Source organism: Parus major, chromosome 1 (assembly GCF_001522545.3).
Source record: "Parus major isolate Abel chromosome 1, Parus_major1.1, whole genome shotgun sequence".
Classification (NCBI taxonomy): Eukaryota; Metazoa; Chordata; class Aves; order Passeriformes; family Paridae; genus Parus; species Parus major.
Window position 1 is genome coordinate 87,420,844 of NC_031768.1, and position 6,898 is coordinate 87,427,741.

The following is a 6,898-nucleotide window of genomic DNA, read 5'->3' on the forward strand; positions in this document are numbered from 1 at the left end:
CCTGCTGGGAAAAAAGGAGTGTCCAGGTATGTGATATGGAGGAGAAACAGTGGCAAGCTTGCAAGATGTGCTGTGACTAGCTAACACTACTGCTGCTGAGCTTAGCTCTTTGGGAACTACAGCACAAGAAGGACGATGAAGTAACCCTGGGAGATAAGCTGTCTGCAGTAGAGTGAGAGGAAGCAAGGCAGCTGGTGAGTTCTCCCTGCTGATGTTGTAAACACATCTAGAAAAGTACTTCCCTGAACGTGATGTTTACCTGAAACTTGGGAGCCTTGCCCAGAGGGATCTGCTCCAGATGCTGTGAATACTCTGGGATACAATAAAGGCGCAAGCGCTGCTGAAATCTGAAGAGCCACCCAGAGTGATGCAGCCCAAGCCTGTTAACTCTGAAAACCTCTCAGCATGTTTTAGTTTGTGATAAATTCCAGAGGGGTTCACGGTGCAGATACTTGGTGCATCTCTGATGTTACACACTGTTAAAACACTTGTAGCAGACTGTCCTTCCACACTTTGCAGTGCTTACCCACGGGGCTCCTGGCAGACTCTGTTATCCCCAGAACCCAAACAGCAGACTACTTGTCCAGCACTGCATTTTATCCTGACTGGATTTTCCTCCTTCCCCTTCAGCTGGCCACAGCCCCAAGCCCCTCTCCCCCAGCCTCCTTCTCATCCCTGTCAGGCAGCAGCTGCACGTATGAATTAGCTTCCCCTCCAATGTGCACTTCAAACCTGAAAAAAGCCCTCCGACTTCAATTCATCAGGAAGATCACATTAAGCCCATCTAACCTCGCCATCTGACAGGGTAACTGCACTAGCAGACCGGGGGGGTGTAGTAGATGTGATACGTCTTGACTCCAAAGCTTTTGATAGAGTGAAAGGCATAAACACTGGGGAAAAAAACATAGTTGGAATTGCCAAAAGATGCACACAATTGCCAAAAAAGTATATACAGCTGGTCTGGGGAGATTGCACTGTCAGGGTGGAAAGGCACTTTTCAACGGGGCTCTGGAAATCGGTAGATTCATTTTCATCACTGAGAGCTGAAGCTGTGTGGTTGAAAAAGCTCTTTAACTATCGAGCAATAAAATGCTGGACTAGATTGGCCAGGGAGCCTTGTCACTGTAGGCTGTTGAGAGCGGGTTCAACAAATATCTGTCAGGAATGAGTTGTGCTTACTTAATCTTGTCGTCGGGTCAGGAGGCTGAATTACATGATTGCCCGAGGTCTCGTCCCAATTTCATTTCCCCCAATTAAATTAAATAAACCTCAGAAATCATTGTCAGAAGCAAGCTGCAGCAAGCTATAACTTACTGCATCCCCCCCACCCTCAGTCAAGTGTTAGATCAGCACTAATCCTATCCAGGTGTAAACCAGGCTCAAGACCTACCACTCTTTCACCACTGTGAAAACCAGGACGATGAAACCCTTTCAGTTCTGCTGCACAGGCATGTGGCACATTTAGTTCAGACTGGCTTTTGTGTATTTCTCCAAAGAACCGAGCCTTTTCTGGGATGTTGGGTTTTAAACTTCCTGTCTGAGACAGCTTATGGGAGCAGGCACTGTGTGGGAGAAACACCAAGAAGTCACTTGCATAAAGAGCACAAGCCTTTGGATTGATCTCTTACCCTTGAAGGGAAAACTCTTCGGGGGATGGAGCAGAAAAATGTGGGCTTGTGGGCCTGTGTTCAGCTCATCTTTTCTTATAATGCTGTTCTTGTCGTGCTAACCTGCTCTGCCTGCCAAGGAAGCACAGCAAATTGCAGGGAGAGGTAAATCTGTGCAGCCTTAAAAAGAGCCAAACTCAGAAGAGAAAGGGACTACCCAACTAAATCATGGCTGAGCTCCTTCCCTTCTATAATGGCTCATTTCTCTGTTCACATCTCTGTGCATGAAATGGATTTTTAGAGAGAAGTTCATCCATTCCAGCCTTTTGCTAAGCTAAGGAAGGCTCCATATCTGCTCACATGGAGAGCAGGGGCAGGCATGGAGACAGACTGTTATTCCAGCTCCCCCACACTGCTGCCAGCCCCGAGCCCACTTCTGAATATGAGTGACAAATTGTATGTAGCATCCTAAATAAGATTAACGTAATGATCTCTTTAAGGCTGTTGTCTTTGTGATCACGTCACATCGGGGCCTCATAATCATCTCGTGAATGATGAATGCACCCAGATCTGTCTCTTCTTCTGTCATTTCTAACCAGTGAATCTCTGTGTGTGAAAGACATTCCTGTTAGCAGGAGCAAAGAACAGGACCTCGCACTTCTCTGCTTCAGATTGTGAGTAATTCTCCTAAATGCATTTAATCAGCAAACTTCCTTTTCAAGCTGCTTTTTGCTGAGCTAGAGCCATTACTGCAAGCAGAATTATTCCCAAAGCCAGTGACATTCCTCCGTGGTGGCAGTTCCTTTTTGACTCCACACATCATCTGCCTCTCCCTGGCATTTTACCCACCTAAAATTCTCCTACTAATTCCTTTCACTTCAGCTTATCTAGCTGCCTTCCAGCCCTTACTGCATCAAATGCCCTACTGAAATCCAACTAGATTACATTTACCAATTTCTTTTTTCACTCAGGTAAGGGAAAAGAGGTAAAGAAAAGGATCAAGTTAAGGGCACACAGTGCTTTTGTTGATAAACCCATTTTGTATTTGATTCCATTTTCCACTTACTGCTGTAGCTTTAATTCTGTTTTCCTTCTGTAATTTGTTCTTAACCTTATACTCTGTTGAGACTAGACTAATGGGTTTGCAGCTGCCCAGAGTACTTTGTTTTCTCTCTTCCTGAAATATTGCTCTTTTTTCCCAGCCCTGACATGCTTACTCTGAAGTTGATGGATATGCTGCAAATCCTTGCTCCCAAAACTGCTGCTTCCTCAGACGGCTTTGAAAAAAAACCCCCACAAATATCAAGGTAAGGTGGTGAGCTCCACTCTTGCTTCTACAGAGCTTCTCGAGGTTTGCTTTTGCCCTAATACATCAAGTTACTGTTCTCCATCCTTTCTTCTATCCTCTTTTCCTACCTCTTTCAGCATCATCCTTCTTACTGAGAAATGACACGAGGCAGCTGTAAAGACCCAGAGGTGTTTTAGCAGCACTGTGGAGAGCACTGAAGGTGGTGTGAAGAGTGCATCAGCTGAGCACCCATCCCTCTGCTCTCCTGGTGAACTGAAAGCCACAGTTTAGACTATCACAGAGGCACGTTTCTCAAAAAGAGGGGGGTTTGACTTCTGAAAGGGAACAGAGATCCCCTGAAACTCATCACAGATTCTCTGACTGCAAAGAAACACGCAGACACCTAAACCAAGAATTTAAAGGAGTTATTAAAATCTTTCTGCTTCTGAAGGGGTGAAGGTTTTGTGTAGGGAGGGAACTCTTGCATGCTGCAATATAGTTTTAAATGACATTTCAGTGATTGCTGCTGTTCAGAAAAACATGGGTGCTAAAGCTTAAGGAGTCACCCCCAAATCCTGCTGTTAGGAGATTCATCTGTAGTATAAAATGGGACAAGTTGTGCTAAAGAGGGTGGCGAGCCAGCTGGAGAAGAGACATTCGTGCAGAAAGGCTTTACAGATGCTAATGCTGCTGTCAGCACAGATGTATTTCCACGGGGCCAAACAAGCATACTGCCCTTCTGGCTCCCAGCTTTGTGAAGACGCTGAACATCGGCTCATGGCAGATCAGCAGCACAAAAACACTGACCCACACAAAAAGGTGGGAAGGGATTTCTACAAGTCTCTAGTCCAATTCCCCGCTTACAGCAGGGTAACTCCAAGGCTAGACCAGTTCGCTTAGGGCCATGCTCACACAACTTCTGAACATCTCCAAGGATGGAGATACCCCAGTCTTTTTATGCATCTCTTCCCCTACTGACCTGCTCTCAAGGGGAAGATATTTTTTCTTATACATATTTAGAATATCATTGTTTCAACATTTGTCCCTTGTTTCTTGTCCTTTGTTTGCTGCCTTCTCAAGGTCTGACTTCCTCTTCTCTACAGCTTTCCTTTAGGTAGGAGCAGACAACTAGACACTCCCTTGTTCTTCTCTGTTCAACAGACCCAGCTCTCCCAGCCCTGTGCATTGTGAGCTCTGGCCCTGCACTGTGGGGGCCTTCTGCTGGCCATGCTGCAGGCTGTCAACATCCATCTTGTACTGAGGAGCCAGTCCTGGCTGTAATCTTCCAGGTGGGGCCTCACACCGCTCCGGTGGATAGGAATAATAATTTCCCTTGATCTGCTGACTAAACCTTTGCTAATGCAGCCTAGGCTTCAGGGAACCTTCATTGCTTGAAGGGCTCGCTGCTGGACCATATTTAAAATGCTTCTTGAGAACTTTTGTGGGGATCTGATAAAATACAGGTGTTACTGCCACAGAGAACTTGCTGCCCTACTGGAGCAGGCTTTGCCTGTGCATGTGTGGTGTGCTGTGGCTGTGCCCACCCAAGAGAGACCCTCTCAGGCACTTCTGATACAACTGTGATTTTTGCTCTGTGCTGAAGGTCCTCAGCCACTCTTGCTGTCCTGACACATCCAGCGAGTGATATTTTTATCTCCTTCAAAATGATGGGATTTGTATTCATGGCACATTGGCCAGAAGTTTCAGTAACCAACTGCCCTTACTACACGAAATGAACTCAGCCTGGAGCCAAGGCTGATCCAATCACAGGCTGTTACATGCCTGCCCAACAGGGACCCACCTCCAAGTTCTCGGTCCCAGAGAAACCTACTTCTTTCAGTGAAAAAGGGATTGGATTGTTGCTGCATATGCTTCAAATTCCAGAGTGTATCCCAGGTGTCTGCTCTTTGCCCTTAAGAGAGCAAGATGCCACTGTAATGAAATGATTCAGGCAACCAAGCATGTGCAGGATAACAAGTATCTATAACTCTCCATTACCATGTATTTCTAAAAACTTAAACAACACTAAGCAGAAAAGTTATCAAGCAGGGGAAAATGCAATCTATTTCCATGCAGCAGAAAAAAAGAAAAAAAACACCAAAAAACAAACCCCAACAACAAAAAAAAAGCAACCAAGAATGACGTGCTGAAATGCTCTCTGCTGTGTGCTGCCAGGGGATTTAATCAGCCGATTGCCAAAGAGATGTCAGTTCCCTGAAAAGAGTGAGGACAACACGCCTTGCTGAGAAATGTACTCTCAAGATTAAAATACCAGCTGCAGGATAAACCAAATATTGTCCTACAAGCAGCTAAAAATTTGGGTGAGAATGAACAGCTGCCATCCTTAAAATGTGTGTTACTACATCATCACACTTTCAAGTCCATCTGTCCATCTCTGCCTACTGGTCAATACCCTCAACAAATTCAGGTACCACTTGAGCCAGCTTAATGAACACATCAGGTCAGGTTTACCAGCCCTAGAAGCCAGCCAAGCAGGATCCTATGACACAAAATACCACCTATATTACTGGGACAGCCACAGTGAGCAGCACAGTTTACACCCAGACAGCAAACGAAAGGTGTTTGAGCACAGAGAGTACAGTGGCACCACAGGAGGATTGTCTGTAATCACAACTGAAGGGCATGGGGTGGGTGCTTTGTGTTGGGGTGGTGAAAAAAAAGAGAGAAATGGAGAAATCAGGAGAGTAGATAAAGAAGGAAAGCGCTGAGGTGGGAACGTGACAGTCAGATGTGATTGTGGAGGAGGCAACAAGGATGGGAGATGGAACAGGCAGCCAGCGTGGAGGTGTGTGTTTGCCACCCTCCCGGGCCAAAGCTGCACAGCAGAAGTTGTTCCAAAGGTTGTGAGAGAGCAACTGTCGTGGTAACCGGCTGGCTTTCTCCACACATTTTCTTTTCTGAGCTTGTCAGGAGCTGGTGCCCTCAGCAGGAGGTGGGAACCCGGCTGTGTTATTCACATGATTCTGCTCCCAGGAGGGAGGCCCCACTAACCTCCACCTACCACCTGCTCCAGGGCTGGTACCTCCTGCAGTCACTTTGCATTGCTGCTAGCTTATTTCACTGCTGCAGAGCTGTGAACCGCTCTGTCACCCCCTCCCCAGCTCCAAACCTGGGCTGGCTGTGCCACTGGGTGAACCCCATGGCTGGTGCAGCCTGACCAGCCCTCCTCACACAGCTCAGAGGAAGCTGGATAGATGGAGGCTGTAGCAAAGCTGGCCTTTCTAAAGAAATGAGCTGGTCTGGAGACTGGGCTGGGGTCTCCACGACACACATCTTGTTACTTGCTGTGGGGCCAGCCCTCAGCCAAGCCTGTCTCCACACATCAGCATGGAGATGTAAGATGTAAGGTGTAAGGAGGGCACCTCTTTGCCCCACACTGCTGCTCCTGCTCCTGCCCCAGCAGTTTTACCAGTTTTACACAGGTTTTTACTCACCACACTCCTTAGCTGAGCCCAGCTGGTCAGTGTTATGAAATCCTAGAAGCCCTAAACACAAACACACACATACACACACAGACACACACACACACACACACACACACAGACACGTGGGATGTGGGCATGTCTCACCAGGGAGAAACCCGCAGTGGCAACCAGGATGCTCCTCCCTGGTGTGGAAAGGAGCAAGGGCTGCCAAGTAAAGGGAGGCAACAGAGAACTGGGAAAGAAGGTAAAGAGATCAGCTGTACTCTCCAGAGACACACACCCGTGTTTCTCTGACTTTGCCTCCTCTGAAGGAAAGGAGATAAGACAAATCAAGTGTCTGTGGCAGATGTTAGTCACGCTGCCTCACGTGCTGCTGAAGGGTGCTCGGCAGTGTGGGGTGGGAGGGGGAGCAGAAAACTCCAGGCACCCTAAGGAAAATTAACCACTTTGTCCCAATCCTCAAGTGACAATTTCCCTTGCCAGGTATAGCATTCTGACAAGCACTCCCAGTTATCAAGTCCAGGCCAGTCCTCTTCGAGGAGACTCGGTCCTGTTTC